This window comes from Cynocephalus volans, chromosome 3, assembly GCF_027409185.1.
Source record: "Cynocephalus volans isolate mCynVol1 chromosome 3, mCynVol1.pri, whole genome shotgun sequence".
Classification (NCBI taxonomy): Eukaryota; Metazoa; Chordata; class Mammalia; order Dermoptera; family Cynocephalidae; genus Cynocephalus; species Cynocephalus volans.
This window is the reverse complement of record NC_084462.1, coordinates 14,264,349-14,287,358: the sequence shown is the minus strand read 5'-3', so window position 1 is coordinate 14,287,358 and position 23,010 is coordinate 14,264,349. Positions and strand designations below refer to the sequence as shown.

At 44.3% G+C, this 23,010-nt stretch overlaps 1 protein-coding gene across 2 annotated transcripts in view; it reads left to right on the top strand.

The window, feature by feature from the left end:
• Positions 1-19,962: 19,962 nt before the first annotated feature.
• The window catches only part of ZSCAN18 (zinc finger and SCAN domain containing 18), a 36,078-nt gene continuing 33,030 nt past the window's right edge, over positions 19,963-23,010 (top strand). Inside the window, exon 1 of one of the 2 annotated variants that reach the window (XM_063092049.1) lies at positions 19,963-19,983. The gene's annotated coding sequence lies outside the window, so the exon portion shown is untranslated. Of the gene's footprint in view, positions 19,984-20,032; positions 20,130-23,010 lie in introns of those variants that run through there. The other variant, XM_063092046.1, reaches the window with a different exon arrangement.

Genomic DNA, 23,010 nt, shown 5'->3' with positions numbered 1-23,010 from the left:
AGGAATGAGTGAGGTTCCCTGGTGTTGGTGCTGTCAAGATTCTATGACTGTGACCTGGTGTCTCCATGGTGCTAGGATTCTGAGGTCCTGACCCTCAGGTTTCAGCTGGGAAGGGGCTTTAGGCAGACCTGCCTCTCTCTCAGGTGTGCCTCTCATGTCTGGTGTCTTAGCTGTGGTCTTCAAGGCACACACTACTTAAAATTTTTTTTCAATTTTAATTTTTATTGTAACAGTTGATTTTACATATCTGTGCACTTACTCCTTTTGAAATGAAGAAGATGTGACCTACCAGGACTGGGCCCATGTTAGCTATGTCACAGAGGAGGGTGGGTAGTCCTGAGAGAGAGAGAGGGGGGAGAGAGGAGGTGAGTAAAGAGGTTGGGGAAGGGGAGAAGGGAAGAGAATGGCCCTGGAAAAGCATTTGGAGAAATAAAAAAACTCCCCCACCCATTTGAAGGTGGTGATCTTGTGAGAAGTACGTGGGGGTGGAAGACTGGTGAGACCCTCTGTAAACCATCTCTGATTGGGAGATGGTGGTGCTATGTTTATGGACTCTGGATGTATGATGGTGTGACTGGGGCAAAGGAGATTTGTCTGGCACGTTCTCCAGAAGGTTGTCCAGAGATTTGTGTGTATGTTTTTTAGTATAACGCACATATAGAAAACTATACTGACTTTAATCTCTCCTTAACTTTAATCAGGCTCCTCTGAGCCCTCTGCTTGATGAGGCCTGAACTTGAGCTTCCCTCTTTGTCCTTGTAGGATCCAGTTTGAGCAAGAATCCTGCTAGTCAGTTTAGTAAAAATCCCTCTCCCCTCTTAGTATTGGATCATCTTTGATATCTGATCAAATTCCTTATCCCCAACTCTTGATATCTTATCACCCTGGCCTGCCTTCAGCAAGAATTCTGTTGAGTAGGTCTAACAAGAATTCTCTTGTATTAGTCAGTTTTGTGTTGCTATAACAGAACTACCTGAGACTGGGTAATTTATAAGGAAAAGAGGTTTATTTGCCCTACGATTCCAGGACAGCTGCATCTGCATGGGCCTCAAGCTGCTTCTACTCATGGTGGAAAAACAGCAGGCAGCTGGCAGGTACAAGCAGATCACATGGTGAGAGGAAGCAAGAGAGAAAGAGAGGAGGTGCCAGGATCCATTAAACGGTCAGCTATCATGGGAACTAATAGAGCGAGAACTCACTAACCCTCCTCCCCCAGGGAGAGCATTAATTCATTCATGAAGGATCCGCCCACATGACTCAATGAATTTCCAACACTGCCACATTGGAGATCAAATTTCCACATGAGTTTTGGAGGGACAACACATCCAAACTCCATCGTTCTGCCCTTGGCCCCCCAAAGCGCATGTTGCTCTCACATACAAAATACAATCATTCTATCCCAACAGTCCCAAAAGTCTTAGCTTGCTCCAGGACCAACTTAAAAGTCCAAAGTCTCATCTGAGACCAAAAGCAAAAGTTCTTTCAGCTGTGAACCTGTAAAAGTCAAAACCAAATTTACCTAGTGCCAAGAAACAATGGTGGAACAGACATTGGGTACATGTTCCCATTCCAAAAGGGAGGGATAGGCCAGAAGAAAGGAAAAACAGGCCCCAAACAAGTCCAAAACCCAGCAGTGCAGACCTTATGTCTTAAACCTGCAAAATAACCTTTGACTACGAGTCCTGCATCCTGGGCACAGTTGGGCATCTAGGCCCCCAAAGTTTCAGGCAGCCTCACTTCTACAGCTCTGCCAGGCACAGCCCAGTGAGCTGTGCTGTTGCCTGCAGCTTTTCCAGGCCTGTGTTGCATGTTGCCAGTGGCCCTGCGGTTCTGGGGTCCTGGTGGCAGCCCTGCTGCCTTGGCTCTACTTGATATTTCCCTGGTGGGGGCTCCCTGTGGGGGCTCTAACCCCATATTCTTACTTGGCATTGCTCTAGTAGATGACCTCTGCAGTGGCTCCACCCCTGTGGCAGGTCTCTGCCTGGGCCCCCAGGCTTTTCCATACATCCTCTGAAATCTGGATGGAGGCTGCCACACCTCCACTGCTCTCATGTCCTGCTGGCCTGCAGACTTAACACAACGTGGATGCCACTGAGGTTTTGGGCCTCTACTCTCCAGGGCTGCTACACAAACCACACTTGGGGCCGCTCCAGCTGGAGCAGCTGGAATGCAGGGAGCAGGATCCCAAGAGCAGCTGTGCCCCAGGCCTGTCCTCCAGGATAACTCAGTCCTTCTAGGCCTCAGGGTCTGTGATGGGTGGGGTACCCTTCCAGACTTCTGAAATGCCTGCAGGGCATTTTTTCCATTGTCCTGGTTCTTAGCATCTTGCTGCCTCACTGCCAAGGTAATGTCTTTAGCAACCAGTTTATCTGCTTCACCCTTGTGTTTTTCTCCTGCTCTCCACTTCTCTACCTCAGGGCCAGGCTGCAAATTTTCCAAATCTTTACACTCTGCTTCCCTTTTAAATTCTGGCTTTATGTCATGCCTTTGCCACCATAACTCAGCATAGACTGTTAGAAGTAACCATGCAGCTTCCTTAACGCTTTGCTGCTTGGAAATTTCTTCGGCCAAATGCTCTCGTTCACAACTCTTAAGTTCCAACGTCCACAGAGTCCAAGGGTCATGGACACAATGCAGCCAGGTTCCTTGCTATGGTATAGCAGGGGTTATCTTTTGTCCAATTTGCAATAAGTTCCTCATTTCTATCTGAGACCTCATCATCCGCATGGCCTTTACTGTCCACATTTCTATCAGCATTCTGCTCACTACCACATAAGTCTCTAAGATATTTCAAACTTTCCTTTGTCTTTTTCTCTTCTAAGTCCTCCAAACTCCTCCAACCTTTGACCATTACCCAGTACCAAAGTTGCATCCACATTTTCAGGTATCTGTTTAGCAACACCCCACTCCTCAGTACCAATTTTCTGTTTTAGTCTGTTTTGTGTTGCTATAACAGAAATACCTGAGACTGGGTAATTTATAAAGGAAAGAGGTTTATTTGGCTTTCAATTCTGGGACAGCTGCATCTGGCATGGGCCTCAGGCTGCTTCTACTCATGGCAGAAAAACAGCAGGCAGCTGGCGGGTACAAGCAGATCACATGGCAAGAGGAAGCAAGAGAGAGAGAGAGGAGGTGCCTCTCTAGGAGGAAAGGAGGTGCCCTTTAAACAGTCAGCTCCCATGGGAAATAGAGCGAGAACTCACTAATCCTCCTCCCCTAGGGAGAGCATTAATCCATTCATGAGGGATCCACCCCTATGACTCAGTTTCCAACACTGCCACATTGGAGATCACATTTCCACATGAGTTTTGGAGGGGACAACACATCCAAACTCCCTCACCTCTCTTATCCCTGATGTTACTTCTTTGTAATTTTCTATCCACTAAGCCCCCACCCTGCTCCTTGGTTTTAAATCCCCACTTGTCTTTGTTGGAGTTGGTGTTGAGTCCAGTCTCTTGGAACCCTACTCCCCATGATGATAGCCCCCCACCCTCCTTGAATAAAGTCTGTATTACTGTCTCTAACAAGTGTCATGAATAATTTTTTCTTTAACAATACAAATTGCATGTGTACAGGTGGGTGTTCTAGTACTCAGGCATGAAGCAGAACAGTCCCCACCCCCTGATGGTAACCACCAGCCTGACTTGTAGTTTTGCTTATTTTTGTATTTTGTATAAATAGAACCACAGAGCATGTACTGCTGCTCAACATTATGCCTATCAGAATCACCCATGTTCCAGGCCGGCCTGTGGCTCACTCGGGAGAGTGTGGTGCTGATAACACCAAGGCCCCGGGTTCGGATCCCATATAAGGATGGCCGGTTCGCTCACTGGCTGAGCGTGGTGCTGACAACACCAAGTCAAGGGTTAAGATCCCCTTACCGGTCATCTTTAAAAAAAATATATATATCACCCATGTTGCTGCATGTAATTGTAGTTTATTCTCACTGCTATATAATATTCCACAGTATGAATACACCTTAATGAATTTATCCATTCTACCATAGATTGATCCTCATCTGGGAGCCATTTTGCCTCCCAGGGAACATGTGGAGACATTTGGGTGGTCATGACGGAGGGGGACGGGGAATCTACTGGCTTTTAGTGGGTAGAAGCCAGGGGTTTTGCTAAACATCCTACAAGGCTCAGGCCCCCCACAGCAGTTATATGCCCCAGAATGTGAACAGTGCAAAGCAGAGGTGTATACATTTCTTGTCTATACTTCTAAAAGAAAGATCCTCATCTTTTAAAAAAAAAAATCATCTGTGTTAGTCCATTTCTGTTGCTTTAAAAAAAATACATGGAACTGGGTGATTTATAAAGAAAAACAACATTTATTGCTTACAGTTTCTGAGCCTGGGAAGTCCAAAGTCCATCTGATGGTGGTTACAGTGACCCAGTGGCCTCACATTGCAAGATGGTAGAAGCAGAGAGAGCAGAGAAAGACAGACTCTCCTTTTCTTTTAAAGCCCTCAGAACCATACCCTTGACCACCATTTTTAATCCATTCACTACTACACAGTCCTACAAACCAATCCCCTCTTTCAATTACCATAATAGGATTTCCCAGCCTCTTAACAGTCACAGCGGAGGCTAAGTTTCTAATACATAAAACTTGGGGGACACAATTCAAAGTTCAATGAGTTTTGGGGGGACATAATTCAATCCACTACAGTCTGATTTTCCTGGGATGTGTACAGTCATTTAAAAATTACAGATTTGTGTCTCTGTAGCAATATGTATCATAAGACATAGACAAATCCTTAATGGACTGTCCAGAATACCCAGGGACCCGGCTGAGTACTCACCTTTGACTTCCAATTCTTTCAAGTAAAATATGCATGTGTTGTAGTGTTAATGCTGACAGTGTCCCTGCCTTTTAGTTCCACATTTCAGATTCTGGGATTGGGCTCATCTCTAGACCAGCTGTAGCCAGAGGTTAAGTTCTCTGAAGGAGAGGTGTCCTTTACCAAATTGGGGTGAGTCCACATGGTTTCGTGTGAATTGTTTTCCCCTTGCTCTTTTTTTTTTTTTTTAACTGTTTTCTCTAATGAGCAAGAATTACTGCTGTAATGAAAATAATTATATTACAGAGAATGGAAACTTCTGACCAAAGAGGAGACTGTGAGATGTGGACTGGATTAATTCTAGGTGGATTCCATGCTTGGGAAGTTGGGAGTATGAGGCCTTGAGATGATTGGGACACAAGATAGAGAGGAGATTATTCCAGATTATTGGGATGGGCCCCATCTAATCACACAAGCCCTTAAAAGTAGAGAACTTTGGCTGGAGTCAGATGTGGAAGAAGGGGAAGGTAGATTTGAAGTGTGAGAAGTGTGGGGTACTGAATAAGCAAGCTGACAAAGTCCTTGCTATTCTAGGCAAGCCAGCAAGGCTGGCATCCCTTTTGCCTACTTCCCCTTTCTCCCTCCCTTTGAGGTCTGACCTTTGATTGAACCCAGGACCCTGGAAGCTTTGTAAATGAGAAACTTACGTTCTTATTTTGTTGATAAATAGTTAGCTATGAATCTTCAAGTACTGTGGCAGCTGAAGATGTTCTATAAATAGCTTGCTAGCAGATATAATTGATTTAATCAGTACGATTTGTTATTTTCACTGGCTTATAAAAAGGAACCAAAAATAAACTAGGATGCCTTGCAGGTCAGCAGCCTGCAAGATACTCCTGATCCCATAAAATAAATCATCTTTCTTCATTTCCCACCGTCTCCCTTCAAGGTACTGGTCAACAACAGAGAAGGACTCGGTTTACTCTTCCTGTCTTTAAAGATGGAGGGGGCCATGAGCCAGGGAATGTGGGTGAGTTCTAGAAGACAAACAGGTGGTCATCAGTTGGCAAGAAAATGGGAACCTCATTCCTACAACCTCACTGATTTGCCAACAACCTGAATGAGCCTGGAAGCAGATTTTCCCATCCAGAGCCTTTAAATAAGAGCCCAGGCCAGCTGACACTTCGATTTCAGTAAAACCCACCTGGACTTCTACTGTGAGATAATAAATTTGTGTTGTTTTAAGCTGCTAAATGTGTAATAATTTGTTGCAGCAGCAAAAGAGAACTGACACAACATTAGAGAAAATCCTTTCTTCCTATGTGGCTTTCACTCTTGTGGCCTACTCCTTGCTGAGATTCTGGTACGACCACAAACAGTCATCACCTTGCTTCCATATATATTAGAAAAACAGCTCCCCTGGGGCAGTGCAAAAGGAAAATTCTCCATTTGCAGCAGCCTTTGCTTTAGAGACACCAAAACTGGGTGCTGGGTTTCACCTGCATCAGGTCTAACAGCCAAAGCTGTGAAAGGCTGATGGCCTGTGAGAGACAGACACAGTGAATCGCCCCTTACAGGTGGTGCCTGGCCAATAGGGCTAGTTTTAACTATTTGTGTCCAGACCCAGGCCCTCTTCTGTTCTTCTGCAGGCTGGATTGCAATCCTTCATTAACACAACCATCAGAAGTTCCCTGTATTAGGCTGAATAATGGCCTCTCAAGTATGTCTATATCCTAATCCCTGGGACACCTGAATGTTAGTTTATACGGAAAAAGGACTTTGAAGATGTGATTAAGTTAAGGATTTAAGATGGGAAAGATTATCCAGGATTATCCAGGTAGGCCTTAAGTGAAATCACAAGTTTCCTTATAAGAGGGAGGCAGGAGGGTCAGAGTCAGAGGAGATTTGACAAGGGAAGCAAAGGTTGGAGTAATGCACTTTGAAGATGGAAGAAGGAGCCACGAGCCAAGGAATACAGGCAGCTTCTAGAAGGTGGAAAAAGCAAGGAAACAGATTCTTCCCCAGGTCCTCCAGAAGGAACCAGCCCTATTGACACCTTGACTGTTAGCCAAGTGAAAGAGATTTAGGCCTCCAGAGCTGTAAGAGAATAAATACATGGGTTTTAGACATGAAGTTTGTGGTCATTTGTCATAGCAGTCATAGGTAATTAATATACTCACTTTCCTAGTTCTTTTAGACTTCTAACCTTCCCAAGTTGGTGAAGTATTCAGTGTGTGTTCCCTTGCCCAGCAAGTTAATAAACCCAGCCTAAAAACAAACATACAAGCAGAAAACCTCTGTTGGTCTCTGTTTGCTTCTTTGAGAATAGACATGGCCTGCTCAGCCTGGTGCCCTTTGGGCATTCACATTGCCCTGAATTCCAGAACTAGTCTAGAAAATTAAATCCTGTTAATGAGCATCCATTAGTGAAAAATCTCAGAAAAGTTAAGGAAAAGATGCCCTTTCCCTCTATTCCTACTTACCTCCTATTTGGTTGGTCAAGGAGAAGGCGACTTTCAGCATCATAAAACATGCCCAGAGCCTAAGAATGTGTATGGAAGTTTTGGACAGACTCTCCCATCCAGTATGGAGATGTGAGACACTTAGAACTGTGGCCACCATGTTCCTAGTTTCTATCAATCCACATCCTTTGGTTAAAGTGTAACATTTCAAAAGAAAGGAAGGAGGTCTGGAGTTTTATAAAGGCTGATAAATGAAGGACTCATCTGTGAGTTTTATAGAAAACATGAGGAAGGATGGAGTAAATGAGGGAGGGGGGCCCCTCCCTACTAGGGTCTTATCTCGGAATATGTGAGAACAGGGTGGTCCTTCGTGTGGTTAGCTGTTTCTCCTAGCACAAAAGGGGGAATTTGTCCAGGAGCACAGGTCTCTGATGAAGTTCAATATTGTCTGATAATAAGTTTTTATTTCTCTTGGGTAAGAACCTGGGAATGTGATTGTGGGGCTGTATAGTCAGACTATGTTTAGCTTGGTAAGAAAGCAAAGCAGCTATATCCCTTTTGCTTTTCCACCAGCAACACATGAGAGTTGTCATTGATCTTCATCCTCACCAGCACTTGATATGTCAATATGATTTTAATTTTGTTTCTTCTGATAGGGATATAGAGGCTATGAAAATAATTTTAACCTCTAAAAAGGCAGTAATTCTAGTGGTTTATTATATCAGTCAGCTTACGCTAAGTTATGCTGTGGTAACAAATGGCAGTAAAAGTCTTTGAGGCTAATAATACCAAGGTTACTTGTCTATTGTGGTTTTGCTGCTGCTCTACTCCATGTTGCCTTTAGTCCAGGGCCAGGCAGCCTCCCTCTACCTGGGGCATCCTTTGCCTTTCGGTGGAGGGAAAGGAGAACACATTGATCCACACAGAGGCTCAAAAAGCTTCCACTCAGAAGTAGCACACCACACTTCACTCACCTTTCATTGCAAAAGCAAGTCCATGACCAAGCCTGAAATCACTCTGAAACTATCTCCTCCCATTTTTCCCTTGGTCACTCTGTTCCAGTCATAGCGGCCTCCCTGCTATTCTCCAAACATGCCAGACATGTTATCTCCTGGCCTCTCCAGTCACTGTTCCCTCCGTGGGGATCTTCTTGTCCCCCAATACCTGCAGGCTCACTCCTTCACCTCCTGTAGATCATTACTCATGCATCACCTTCTCAGTGAGGCCTTCCCTGTCCTATTTAAAATTGCAACTGCCCCTCCCAGAACACACACTCCCTGTTCTCTTTCCCTGCTTTATTTCTCTCCAAGGCATTGACTGCCATCTGATACATGATGCATTGTACTTGTTTATCTTCCCCCCTGTACTGTAAACACCTTGTTCTGTTTTCTGCTGTATCCCCAGCCCTTATAATACTGCAGTAGGTACTCAGTATGTGTTTGTTGAACTAAAAGAGGGATATGAAGGTGAATCAGCACAGTGAACAAAGGCAGCTATACCTTTGGTGCATAGTTTTGTTATTTTCTGATTCTAAAATTATCCTTGCTCTCTGGGAAAAAAGACTTGGAATGTACAGAAAAGTACAAATGTTAAACATAGCATCCAGAATCTCACCTGTTACCAGCAATCATTAATGTCCTGAAAAATCTCTTCCAGTTCATTTATTCAATCAACAAACATTTGATGAGCATCTCAGATATGAGCTAATAGTGAGCACTGCAGACAGTGTGTTTGGCCTTGTGTAGCTATCCATGGCAAGGTAGGTGTTTATCAAACGTAAAAATACCAATGTGTGAACCATAATAGGGAAAAGAATCAAAATAACAGAATGGAGGGCTTCGAGAGGAGGAGGAACTAACCAAGTGGTGGGGAGGGAAGACTGCTCCACACAGAGGACACAGGGGCATCAGGGAGGAGGTGTTACCCGACTCAGGTCCGGCTGCCCGCCCCTTTGAAAATGAAAGAAAAATACTCAGAAGTCAAATGGTTGGTGTTAGGAAAGCAGATGTATTCAGCTGAAGGAGGTGGTAGGCTATCCCATCTCAAAGATTTACATTTACTGAGGGGTTTTTAAAGGAAGGGTTGAGGGAATGGAACGGGGGAGGAGAAAGCAGGAGAGTAGGAGATGTGAGCTATGAGGGGTCCTGTCTGAGTCAGGTACAAGGTCTTGCCAAGGCCTCATCTGGTTTCTGTTCTCATCTTTGCTGTTATCTCAGGACCCTGCAAGATTCTGATTTGTGCCAGTGTACTTGCCCAAGGTCAGCTTCCAGTCATTTGGCCTTGATCATTTCTCAAAACTCTACAAGTCTCAAAGAAAGAACTGTTAGCTTTGCAAAGTACTAATTAGCTTCTCGGCCTTGTTTTCCTACTTAGCGAGCGAGATAAGAAAGTCAGGGGATGGGAAGTAAGAGTAGAGAGAAAAAAAACTGTCCTTTTAAAAATCCTCCCCCCCTCTGCAGCCCAGGCAGCTTTAGCTCCCAACATGGCTTCAGTCCTGCTCACTCCAACAATTCCCCACTGTCAATAGTTCCTTCCATTTCTATGGAATGGGCCGCCGACTCATCTGACTGCTTCAAGCTGTTTTCAGGGCACAGTAGGGGTTAATGTGGAGTGGAACTATTTGACATGATGGAGGACATAGCTTTTGGTGTCCAGCTGGAGTGGTGGAGGGACCAAGGGCATTTGCTTATTTATCATCTTAACAGTTGATTGACAGCAGGTAGCTTAATCACAGTTAGCAAGCTATACATTAATTAGTACATCAAGAATTTTAAGAACTTACATGAATCCTTTGTTTAGGAACAGTTTGTCTCATCCAAGTCATGAGCACCCCCTTCAAGGCTGTGAAACTTCAGAGAACTGTTTTTGTAGACAAGATATTATTTCCTCCTTTTTAGTCAAAGCATTCCTCATAAAAGCATTCATGATCAATTTCCTGATTGAAAAGGTTTCACTTTTCTTTGTATAGATGCCTCAGTGCTGGGAAGACTCATTCCCAGGTATGAGGCACGACATGCCCCATGTCGGGGGAAGATGAAACAGCAGTTAGGCCAAATTAGGGCAACACAAAGTGGGGTCAGGAACTTAGAAGAGACATGCTATTTTATAATCAACCTTTCCAATTGTATCCTATTATAGAGAGAGCAAATTCTTATTGTACTTATGCAAACAACCGTATTGCCATAAAAATCAGAAGGATACTCACAAACAGTTTTCAAATTTTGGAGCAATCAAATAGGGAGAAAGCAAATACTTCTTCCATCTTTGTTCAAAAAAGCACATTTTACCAAATTGCTGTAAGTTACACAAAGTATAAGAAAGAAGTTCTCCTTAAATCTGGAAAACAACTTACTTAGGTTTAAGTAAAGAACCAACAGTGACAGTTACAAAACATTATCTTTATCAGATATTTAACTTCATTGTAATTAATTTTTGCTTTGTTTTATTTTAATTAGCAGTTTTATAAACCTATCAGATTTCTTATTAGAGTTCTGGAAAAGCTTTGTTCCGTCCATTGATCTTAAAGTTATTTGAGACCTGTGTTTAAGAGTACTTGTTAGAGTCTTTTCCATGAATTTGATTGCAGATGCCTTTAAAAATCAAAACTTTTGCAATTTTACTAAGAATCTGGTCAACATTTCAAGAAAATCTTGTTCTAATATAGGGGAAATTTAGTTCTATATCAGTGTGACTGGTAAGGGGATCACAACCCTTGGCTTGGTGTCGTCCGCACCGCACTCAGCCAGTGAGCACACTGGCCATCCCTATATAGGATCCGAACCAGCGGCGGGAGTGCCGCTGCGGTCCCGAGTGCCGCTGCACTCTCCCGAGTGCGCCACGGGGCCAGCCCTCAGTGTCTTTTTAATATTAAAGTTCAGTCTTTAGAAAAACTTAGCTAATTCCCTTTTAATTATAGTCATCTTAATCATACACAAAATTTTTGCATAAATTTGCTGTTCACAAACCATCACTACAACTTACTCGGACCTCCAACGATATGCGTTAGACTTTTTTATTTTGTCCTATATTTTCTCTTTTTTAAACAACCAGTCATTTTGCTCTAGGACAAAAATTCATTACATAAGATGCTTTTTTGTATAAAAGTATTTCTTTTCTTTTTAACCTTCTTAACCACAACTACATCTCCATATCCATAGCTTTCTTCACATCTTTTCTACATTCTGATTCCTTTTTCATCAACAATACCAAATTAGCCCCATTTATCTAAAAATTTCATAATCAAGGATCATTCTGTTATAGGCTGGATTCATAACTTTAACTTAAAAAATCTCTAGCAGAGACAAATATAATCCTATTTGACCAGTAAGCCCAGGCAGATCATTCTGAAAACATTTCTCATAGTGGTCTGATTATTAAAAAAAAAAAAACTTTTTACCTTTTTTTTCCCCTTCAGTCTTAGTTTTAAATGAGTTTTGGGTTAAATTCTCAAATATTTACATTTACTTAAGACTGGCTGAATTGTATAATAAAAAACAAAATCTCCAAGTGACCTTGCTTTTCTTCCTAACAGGTTTTTTTAGTTTTAACATTTGCAGAACTCTGTGCATAGATAAATTTTGTTCCGAGACTTAGCCAATTATAACTGTTCTGGCTCCCAGTTTTCTGTTTCTCAAGCTTACCAGGAGAAACTCAGAAGAAAAATTTATTTTCTTTTTAGTCATCAGGTGTTTAATGACCAAAAGGCACAAACTTACTCAAACACAAACAGACAGACAAATTTTGTTTAACTGGTTCATAAGCCCACTGGTTGATAGACTTGGGCACATTGTTTTTTTCTTCAGGAGCCAGCCTTACTTGGGAATGATGTCAGTGGTTTAACTCCTGCAGGCTTTAAAGCAGTGTAAGTTGTTAGTAAGACATCAAAAGGCCCGTGCCATTTTCCTGTTGGCTGGTGTTCTGGACCTTGTTCTTTCCAGATTTTTAAAAAGACTTTGTCTCCCAGCTGGAAAGAGTGCAAAGGCTCATCAGGTGGAAGAGGGGACCTGGAGAGAGCAAACTCATGAAGAGTGCTTAGTACCTGACATAATTGTTGTACACACTGTTAGATATGATTGTCATGTTCTATCCCTGGGTCTAATAATCCTAACCGTCCTGGAAGGGTCTCCCATGTACAATCTTGAAAGGACTCAATTTAAGTCCACTTCTAGATGCAACCTGGACCCTAAGCAAGGCAATTGGCAACACCTCCTCCCAGATTAAATGATTCTCTTGACAAAGTTTTGTTATAGTCTTTTCAGAGCATGGTTCATATTCTCAGGCTTACCTGTTGACTGAGGTGTCCATGATGAGTGTAGTATCCATTTAATCTGTAAGGCCTTGCTTACCTTCTGTGTGACTTCTGAAACAAAGGCTGGTCTGCTGTCACTCTGAATTGTGTTTGGAAAGCCAAACCTAGGTATTATTTCCTTTAATAAAATTTTGGCAACATTTGAATCCTTGTCTGTCCTTGTTGGATGGGGTTCAACCCACCCTGAAAAGGTATCCATCATATAACAAGCATATATTTAAAGTTTCCTGTTGTCTTAGGCATCTGAATGAAATCTATTTTCCAGTCCTCAAAAGGATGGATTCCCTTATATTGTACTCCTTGTCCTGTGTAAGTGTAGCTGGCTCTGCTTTCTGAGCTGAGGTACCAGTTGGAAGGGCATGGGCCTCTATTGCCTCAGTTAAAATCACCACTCCATATCCAGCATGATGTTGTCTGTGTTTCATGATACTGCTGCCATTGGTGAACAATTCCCAGTTTTGGTTAGGCAATAGTTGGTCCAACAGATCCAGCCCATGGCAATAAACTGCATCCTTAACTTCAAGGCAGTCCTGCATTAATTAGGCCATCCTCTATGCCATCGGTGGGCAGCAGGGTGGCTGGATTCAGGTGGGTTATTGTCTGTAAGACTACATTAGAGTTATCCAAAAGAATTGCCTGATATTTGCTCATATGCCCAGCAGTAAGCCAGCAACTTCCCTTTTGTTCCAAAAGAGTCAGCACCTGGTTGGACACACACACTGCAACAGGTTGTCACAAAGTAAATTTTTTCTGCTTCTTGTAACATATTGCAGGTGGCAGCTATAGGCCTTAAACAAAGTGGCCATCCCTTGGTAATTTGTCCCAGCTGTTTAAAGAAGTGTGCTACAGGTTGGGGCACAGTTTCAAGTAACTGTATTAAAACCCCCAGTCCAAATCCTTGTTTTTCATATACATACAGGCTGAAAGGCTTTTAAGGCTTGGGAAGGCCTAAAGCAGGAGCCATCATCAATTTTTCCTTTATGGTTTCAAATGGCTGCTGGCATTCCTTAGTCTGATATAGAGGCTCGGTGTCTGGCCCTTTAATATCTCATATAAGGGTTACACTATTAGCCTATAAGTTGGAATCCAGATGTGATAATGATGTTCTCTAAGCATTTGTCATAGGTAGGGCTAGCAACAAGCAGATCATCCACATATTGCAATAAGATTCCTTCATCAAGCTGAAGGGGTATTAAGTCTCTAGCTAGCATCTCGCCAAATATTGCCAGATAGTTTCCAAATCCCTTAGGTAACACAGTCCAGCAACACTGGAAAAGAGTTTTTGGTTTTTTTCTTTCTAGAAACTCCTGCTCCTGTCTTCAGTTCTATAGATACAGGAATTATATTTTTGGCTCAGCCAGGGACCCTATTAGCCCAAACTGTTTTACTGACTTGATCACAGACTTTGGTTGGAAACACTTCACATTTTGGAGGTCCGATTCCAGCAAGGAGAATCTGAAACTGTAAGGCTTGCTTGGGAAGCACTCATATCTGCATATATTGTTTCTCAGGAGAAAAAGTCACTTTGCATAGTAAATTTCTTCCCATCAAATGGATGGGACACTGAAGCATATACAAAAAGCTGTGTCTCAATGTCGTGTCCCCCAGATGGCACTCCAGAGGTCTAAGAAAAGGCTTTTGTTGGGGTCAACTTGTGACTTGTATTATGGGAACTGTCTTCCCAGCACTTTTAGCTAATTTAGTGTTAGAGACTGCCAGTCTCCAATAGAAAATCAATTGATTTGTTCCCCACTGTCAATTGTACCTGGGGCTCCTGTGGGGAAAGAATAAGTAGGTCTGAAAGGTTTAGTGGAGTGCCCTGCCCCCCTCACTCATCATCAGAGATGTCTTCCTGTTCCATCATCTTTTGGGTCCTAATTAGGCTCAACCAGGGGCACAGCCCCTGGAGAATCTGGGGTTCCATTAGATACTCTTGATGGAGGTGGTGAGCCTTATCTTTTGCCTTTTCAATAACAAGTTGCCATTCATCACCTGTTAATAAAGTGTTCATTAAGGCCTGCACATCTGCCCACATGGGTCGATGAATATTAAAAACACTGGTAAAGAGCTAAGTTATTTTCTGAGGATCATCTCTGTATGGAGAATTTGAATGTTTCCAATTTAACAAGTCCAAGGTACAGAAAGGCATATACTCCCAGTAAAATCCTGCAGGTTGGCCATGCACATTCAGACCACCAACTGGGAATTGGTGGAGTGGAAATTGCCCCCCTATGGTCGGGTATGCACCTGGGCTGAAATGGGTGCCTTGCTGGGTCTTAGAAGGAGAGACTGTTCCAGGGCCCTGATCATATTGGAGTGGGGCTAATGCCCCACTTAACTCATCATCAGAAAGCTCTGGGGCCACCATTTGAAGTTGAGGTGCCTCAGACAGTGGCTCAGGAAGAAGTGCCACTGCAGGTCCCATAGGACTCAAAGCCTCTAACAAATATTGATTTTCCATTTCATTATCCTCTTTTATTCTCACTGTCTGGCAAAGGAGAATAACAAGGTGGCTTATCAGATAGTTTGGAGGAGCCACTTTATTTTACCATTAATTTGGACCCTGATCCTCCTCTTGAAGAGTCCTAATTATGTAAAAGCATAAAGGACTGAACATAAGGTTTTTCATCCCATTTGCCTTGTCTTTGGCAAAAAACAATTCCAATTGTACCAAAGTATGATAATTAACAGATCCATTTAGTGGTGACCTTTCTCCAGAGTCTAACACACACAAAGGCTACACATTATTGCGGTAGAGCATCATTCTTTTCTTAGTCATGGGTGCATAACTAAAAGCTGGCCAGTCTTCCAGAATATAGCCCAAAGGACTTTGAGCCGGAAAGAGCAGAAATTATCCATGGTATTAGTTTCACTTTCACATTCATACACAGAAAAGTCAAACACACAGACGAAGTGCTTCAAAACAAACAGGCAAAATGCTGGGTTCTATGTCCTACAGCTGTCTCCAAACACCAAGCTAGCTCATAAACAAATGGTGCAGGCAAACAGCTTCCGATGTGCACACCGAAACAGCCACATACCAAACAGAGCACTCTTCCAGATGAATGGTTGGTCTGAGTTTCAGCAAATCATATTCCACACTAATGGTACCTTTTCCTAACAGTGTGCATAGAGGACTTCAAGCATGCATGCTGGAGCAACTTACCCAATCCTAGAGTCCGTCAACACCCACAAAAGATCCCATCGGCTCCTCAAGAGAGCCCATGGGCTCCCACAAAAAGAGCCCATCAGCTCCTCACTAACATTACTTTTCTTCACCAACCAAAAGGCAGGGAATCAGTTGTCGATGCCGTTGCTGGAATTCAGAGAGTCCTCCCCAGAATAAACAAGGTCTGGCAGCTGCTGGGAGGGATCCCTAGATGCCCAGCCTCAGGGTCGACCCACCACAGGCAGCTGTCACCACAGGTGGACCGCAGCCTCTCTCCCACCGAAGTGGGGGGGGGGTAGGCCTCCCAAGGCACTCAGCTCCTGGCTCGGCTCACCAAAATCTGTTACCGGACTCAGGTCTGGCTGCCTGCCCCTTTGAAAAGGAAAGAAAACCTCAAAAGTCAAATGGTTGGTGTTAGGAAAGCAGATGTATTCAGCTGAAGGAGATGGTAGGCTATCCCATCTCAAAGATTTACATTTACTGAGGGGGTTTTTAAAGGAAGGGTTGAGGGAATGGAACGGGGGAGGAGAAAGCAGGAGAGTAGGAGATGTGAGCTATGAGGGGTCCGTGTCTGTGAGTCAGGTACAAGGTCTTGCCAAGGCCTCATCTAGTTTCTGTTCTCATCTTCGCTGTTATCTCAGGACCCTGCAAGATTTTGATTTGTGCCAGTGTACTTGGCTAGTGCCCAAGGTCAGCTTCCAGTCATTTGGCCTTGATCATTTTCTCAAAACCCTGCAAGTCTCAAAGAAAGAACTGTTAGCTTTGCAAAGTACTAATTAGCTTCTCGGCCTTGTTTTCCTACTTAGCGAGCGAGATAAGAAAGTCAGGGGATGGGAAGCAAGAGTGGAGAGAAAAAATCTGTCCTTTTAAAAATCCTCCCCCCCTCTGCAGCCCAGGCAGCTTTAGGTCCCAACATGGCTTCAGTCCTGTTCACTCCAACAGAGGTGGGGAGGGGATCTGTGTCACCAAAGTTACCACCAAAGAAGGCCCTCACCATAAGTGTTCCCTGGACTTTGGACTTCCTACCCTCTGAAACTGTAAGCAATAAATTTCTTTTTTGTATAAATTACCCAGTTCCAGGTATTTTGTTATAAGCAACAGAAATGGACTAATACAGTGGGCGATGACATGGACCGAGAGAGGGTGGGATTTAGGGAGGAGAGAGACCCCCTTCCTCCACTGTGTCAAATACCAGGGAGGAACAATAAGGCCATAGGTAGAATCCCTTCACGGGCAACAGTTGGAGTGGCAGGTGTGGAGAGCAAGGCTGCCTTTGCCAAATAAAATATTCATATTTACAAGGGCAACACCTAAGACCCCCCAAGATAAATGGGTTGAGAATATGAGTAGTCAGCAGAAGAAAATAGCAAATACAAGGGGACTTCAAAAAGTTCCTGGAAAAATAGGATTAAAATATATGAATCTTTCCATGAACTTTTTGAAGAATCCTTGTACATAAGTATATAGATGTGTCTAAGCTTGGAGTAACCAAAGGAATTCAACTGAATCAATGGTCATTTCTGGTAAAATGGATGAAACAATTTTTTGTGTGTGTGTGTACCATTCAGTGGTTTTTAGTATTTTTATAAGGTAGTGCAACCATCACCACTCTAAATCCAGAACATTTTCATCACCCTTAAAAGAAACCCTATACCCATTAGTAGTCCCTCCCATTACCACTTTCCTCTGGCTCCTGGCAACCACTAATTTACTTTCTGTCTCTATGGATTTGCCTATTCTGGACATTTCATATCAACAAAATCATACAACATGTGGTCCCTTGTAACTAGCTTCTTTCACTTAGCATGTTTTCAAGGTTCATCCATGTTGTAGCATGTATCAGTACTTCATTCCTTTTTATGGCTGAGTGATATTTCATCATATGATTATACCACATTTTGTTTATCCACTCATTAGTTGGACATTAGATGGACATTTGGGCTGTTACCACTTTTTGGCTGCTATGAGTATTTGTGCAAATTTTTGTGTAGATATGTGTTTTCAGTATTCTTGGGTATATACGTAGGAGTGGAATTGCTGGGTCATTGGTAACTCTGTTAACCTTTTGAAGAACTGCCAGACTTGTCCACAGCAGCTGCACCATTTTACATTCCCATCAGCAGTGTATGAGTATTCTGATTTCTCCACATCCTTATGACCATTTGTTATTTTTTGTCTTTTTGCTTATAGCCATCCTTTTTGATTATAGCATAGTGAATATGAAATGATATCTCATGACTTTGTAAACATTTTAAAAGACTTAAAATCCATTGGTCATACCTTACATTATACCAGGACTCAGAAAACGTTTTTGCAAAGGAAAAGATAATAAATAGTTTAGACTGTACACTGTAGTAGTGTGAAAGCAGCTGTAGACAATTTGTAAGCAAATGGGTGTGGCTGTGTCCCCAAAAAATTTTATTTGTGGACTCATATTTGAATTTCATATAATTTTCATGTGTCATGAAATACTATTCTTTTTTTTTTTAACCATTCAAAAATGTAAAAATCACATTTTGCTCTTAGGCCACACAAAAACAGATGTCTACCAAATTTGACCAATGGGTCACACTTTGATGACCCCTGCTATACATAAAAATCAGTTCCTGAGGACTGCAGCTCTAAGTGGTAAAGGCAAAATGATAAAACTTACAGGGGAAAATACAGAACATTTCTGTGATCTTGGCACAGGCAAACATTTCTTAACCAAACCAAGGAAGACCGATAAAACTGTTGTATTAGTCTGCTTCTGTTGCTTATAATAAAATAAATGGAACTGGGTGATTTAAAACGAAAACGAAATTTATTGCTTACAGTTTCAGATAGGAAGGCCATAGTCCAAGGAACACATCTGGTGAGGGTCTTGGTGGTGGCAACAATGACGCAGGGTATCAAATTGTGAAATGGCAAACCAGAGAGGGAGACTCAGTTCCTCATTCACTCTCCTTTTAAAGCACTTAGAACCACGCTCCTGACCACCATTTTTAATCCATTCTCTACAGCATGGTCCTACAATCTAATCACCCCTTCAAGGCTCCACCTTTCAATTACCATGATGGGATTTCTCACCCTCTTAACAGTCACAGTGGGGGTCAAGTTTCTAATACATAAAACTTGTGGGACACAATTCGAGCGTTGGTGAGTTTGGGGGGGACATAATTCAATCCACTACAACTGTACATTAAAATTAATAACGTGTTAATCAGAAAGTAGTATTAATATTAAGTGAAAAGGCAAACAACAGTATCTCATAGATCCCACAAAGGACTGGTATTCAGAATATGTAAAGAATTCAGCATCTCAATAAGAAAGAGAACAACAGAAAAGTTGGCAAATGACTTGAAGGGCCCCCTCAAGAGCAAAGAAATCCAAATGGCCAATAAATGCAAAGTGTGACCAATTACATTACTCATCAGAGAAACCACAATGAGATACCACTTCCCGCCACTCCAATAGCTGAAATGAAAACAACAGACAATACCAAGTGTTGAGAAGAACGGAGAGCTGCTGGGAATCATATGCACCACTGCGGGCCGTAAACAGGTTTCATCTCGGAACCTAAACATATGCACCCATGAACAGATAACTAATGTCTTAGGCATTAACCCAACAGAAATTCAAACGTGCTCACGAAAAGACACATACATGGATGTTCATAGCAGGTTCTTTTGTTGTAATTACAAACTGGAAACAGCCCAAATGTCCATCGACAGGAAGGAGGAAGAGCAAATTATGGCATATTCACGCAGTGGAGTAATACACAACCATGTAAAAGAGTAAACCACGGCCAACCTCTGGATGACACTAGAGGAAGAAGGCAGACACAAAAGAGCACATGAGTGTGACTGCGCAGATGAAGTTCACGGGGAGACCACGCGCGTCCCTGGTGGTATAGGCAGAGCAGTGGGTGCCGGGGCACGAGGGAAATTTAGGAGTGGGCAATCTGGGGGAACGCAGGGTGCTCGTCTGCGACGGCTAGCCAGGCAGCCCACGTGTGCTTCCGGCGTTTTTCTGTCTGCTAACCCTCAGCCGGGAGTGAAAAGCAATAGCAAGCGGAATTGCACGATCCCATTCCCAGAGCCGGGGCTGACGATGCTGCGGCGGGCTCGGCCCCGCCTTCGACGCCCCGGGCCCCGCCCCCGACGCCCCGGACCCAGTCACCGAAATCCCGCGTCTCCCGGGGAAACCTCATCCGGGAATTCAGCATGCGCGCATGCGCAGAATCGGTGCGGGGACGTGGACGTTGCAGTGGCGGGAGGTGAGTCCGCCCTCTCGCGGCCTTTCGGGCCTCGGTTTCCTCCGGACTCAGGGAACCGACTCCTATACTTGGGTACTGGAGGCGTCAGGGGTCAAGAGCAGCTGGTTCTCGGCGGTGGCCGTTTGACTGCACTTCCTGTGTGTAAGGTGCGGTGGCCCTGACTCGGGCGGGGTTCGGGGTCGGGGGGGCTCGGCTGGGGGGGTTCCAGGGTGGCTAGGGTTAGGAGACCCCCTGTTCTCCCCGCGGGGCGCGGACACCCTATTTTCGTCTCCCCACGGGGCGAGGATCCTTCTTTCTATCTTTACCTCCTGCGGGGTCGAATCTCCCTTCTTTCTCTCTTCCCTCAGGCTTGGACTCTCCAACCTTACCCCGTCTCAGTGACGCGAATCACTTTCTCCTCCCCAGGATGGGACGCCCCTGCCTCCAACTTCCCTTCTCCCTCCTTACAGCGTTGGGGTTCGAACTACCTATTCTCTTTATCTGTGGCCCACTCCCAAGGGCGCTCTCCCCTCTTTTTGTCCTCCTCCCCCAACAACCCTATTCCTGGCTCCTCTTCCCTCCCCTTTCCTTGCAAAGATCTCTTCCCCTCCTTGCGCTTTTGGGGGCGTGTGTGTAAATGCTTCCTTCCCCTTCCTACCCACTGTGAACTCTCACAACCAGGCTTCCTCCACTCCTTGCTGACTCCTTCCTCTCCCCTGCCCATCCCTGCGGTTGTGGACTAGGTTGCCCGTCCCCACAGGCCCCTGATGCCCAGAAGCTCACCCCCAGGGACAGGCATCTCAGACTCTGGGGTCCTCAGCTAAGCATCTAGTCTCCTGCAAACCCAGTCTTTCTAGTCTCTGTAAATGATGACTCCTTCCACCCGCAATCCTCAATGTCCACCTTGATGTTTCTTTATTATTATTATTATTTACATTTTAAGATATTGCTGTGCAGTTGGGGGGGAGGAGGAGAAGAGAAAGGGGAGAGAAGAGAGTTGGGGGAGGAGGATGGTGGGGCGTGGTCGAGGCCCATGGGACCCTCCTCATTCCGGCAGGGGAGCCCAGGGAGCTTCTGATGGCAGCCTGGTGGTCGTCGCGGGGCTGGATGCCGATACTGGGGAGCGTGGCTGAGGCCCTCGGACCCTGACTGCTCCAGCTTGGGAGCCTGTGGGGCTTCCAGTCCTTCTAGGTTTTATAGATGTTCTTTGGTGATGTTAGACCTTTACGGGTTAATATCAGAACTTTGTCTCAGATCTGTAGGTTTTTAGTTTTTTCTTTCAGTTCTGTATTGGATTATTAGCTACACCTACTACTTAAACTCTGCACTGGAACTAATTTGTTATCCTTCGCTTACTTCTAAAATGGGAAACTTCTTGTGGGGGCCAGCACTTGATCCTGTGGTTGAGCTAAATTGCTGCTTTGCTGCTGATTCCCTAGGGAAGGCTTTTTGTGCAGCTCAGGTTTTAATTGTTGATGTAAGTACTTCTGGGTCTTGTGAGGTCTGGTACACCTGGGTTGTGTGGAAACTCTGGTCTGGGCCTGAGTCTTTTCAGCAAACTGTTCCCCCTGCAGTTCTACATTCCTGACCAGTCTCCACTGAGTGGGCCTGTGCTGATTGGAAGGCAGATCAGCTGTCCTTGCTGTGCCACAGTGTTCCCCTGGTGGGCCTGTCTCCCCCACCCTCTGCACTCCAAACACTTCCCATGGGGCGGGCTATTCACCAGTCCCTTGAGATGACTCACTGGCCTTTGAGCGGCTCCTTTTTTCGTTTGTTTATGGTCCCTCACTCCTATATGGGTTCCCTGTTAGTAGTCTTACTGGCCTGGGGGCCACCAAGGCTGTCTTCTCCCCTGCAGCCTTCAAGCAACTTCATACGAAGGGCACAGCAGTGGCTTTTTTCAGCTCTTGCTCTGTGTGCTTACCAGAGCCAGCCTTGAAGTGGTCGGGGCTCAAAATGGTCAGAGTGTCCTTTCTCTCATTGAGGCGTTTTCTGACTTCATGAACTCACTCTGCAAGTCTCTCTTCCTCTTCCCCTGAGCTCTGTTGGCCCCAGCTTGGCATTCGTTGCTTTTTAATAGTTGTAAATTGGTTGAGTGTAGGAGAGAGTGACGCTAGGTACTGTCTATTCTACCAACTTGATCGGAAGTCTACCTTGATGTTTCTCTTTTTTCCAGACCCCACATGATCTGTTTAAAATCTCATGCCTCTATCTCTAAGACGTTTCCAGAATTCAGCCACTTTGCCACACCTCTTCTTCCCTGGAATAGGCACCTGCTCCCCTGCCGCTGCCTTCCCCAGGAGCCAGTGGGATCCTGTCAGATAATGTCCCTCCTGTTTTAAGGCCCCCATAGCTCCCCTCATTCAGTAATAGCCAGAATCCTTGCAAGCCCTAGGACTAAGGCTGCTGGCTCAGAAACTACTGCTGGATTGTGGTGATAAGGAGCTTGCAGCCAGAGTGAAAATGAGATCTCTTCCATCTTCCTTGGGCAGAACATTCTCTGAGGCTTCTTGGTTTTTTGAGTTGTGGGCAGTGGGTAGAGATTGTGACAGTCAGGGATACCAGCCCTAACTCAGAAAACTGATCCAGGTCTGTTTGCTTCCTGAGTTGCAGAGTGAGCATTTGGTAATGACAGATTCTGTATTTTGTTCTTTGCCTATATCTCCTCCGCTAGAATGCCCACTCCACAAGGTGGGCTCTTTATCTTTCTGATACACTGCTGAATTATCCGTGCCTAGGTCAGGGCCTGGCACATAGTAAGTGTTCAGTAAATGTTTGCTGAGTGAATGGAAAGGGGCCATTCCTGTGTGACCACAGGGAGCTGGCCCTTGTTCTAGACAGAGATTTGAGATCACAGAGGGGATGTGTTATGCCTCCAGCAAACATTTATCTAGTGTACCCAGGCCTTTGTTAGAGCTTTTCCCTTTGTTATAATATCTGCTGCCTTGAGCGTTATGAAGTATGGTTTGAGTGTGTGTGTTTTTGGAATCTGCATGCTTGACATATGAACCTTTGCAACTTGCTTCTCTCACCAACTTTGTGATACTA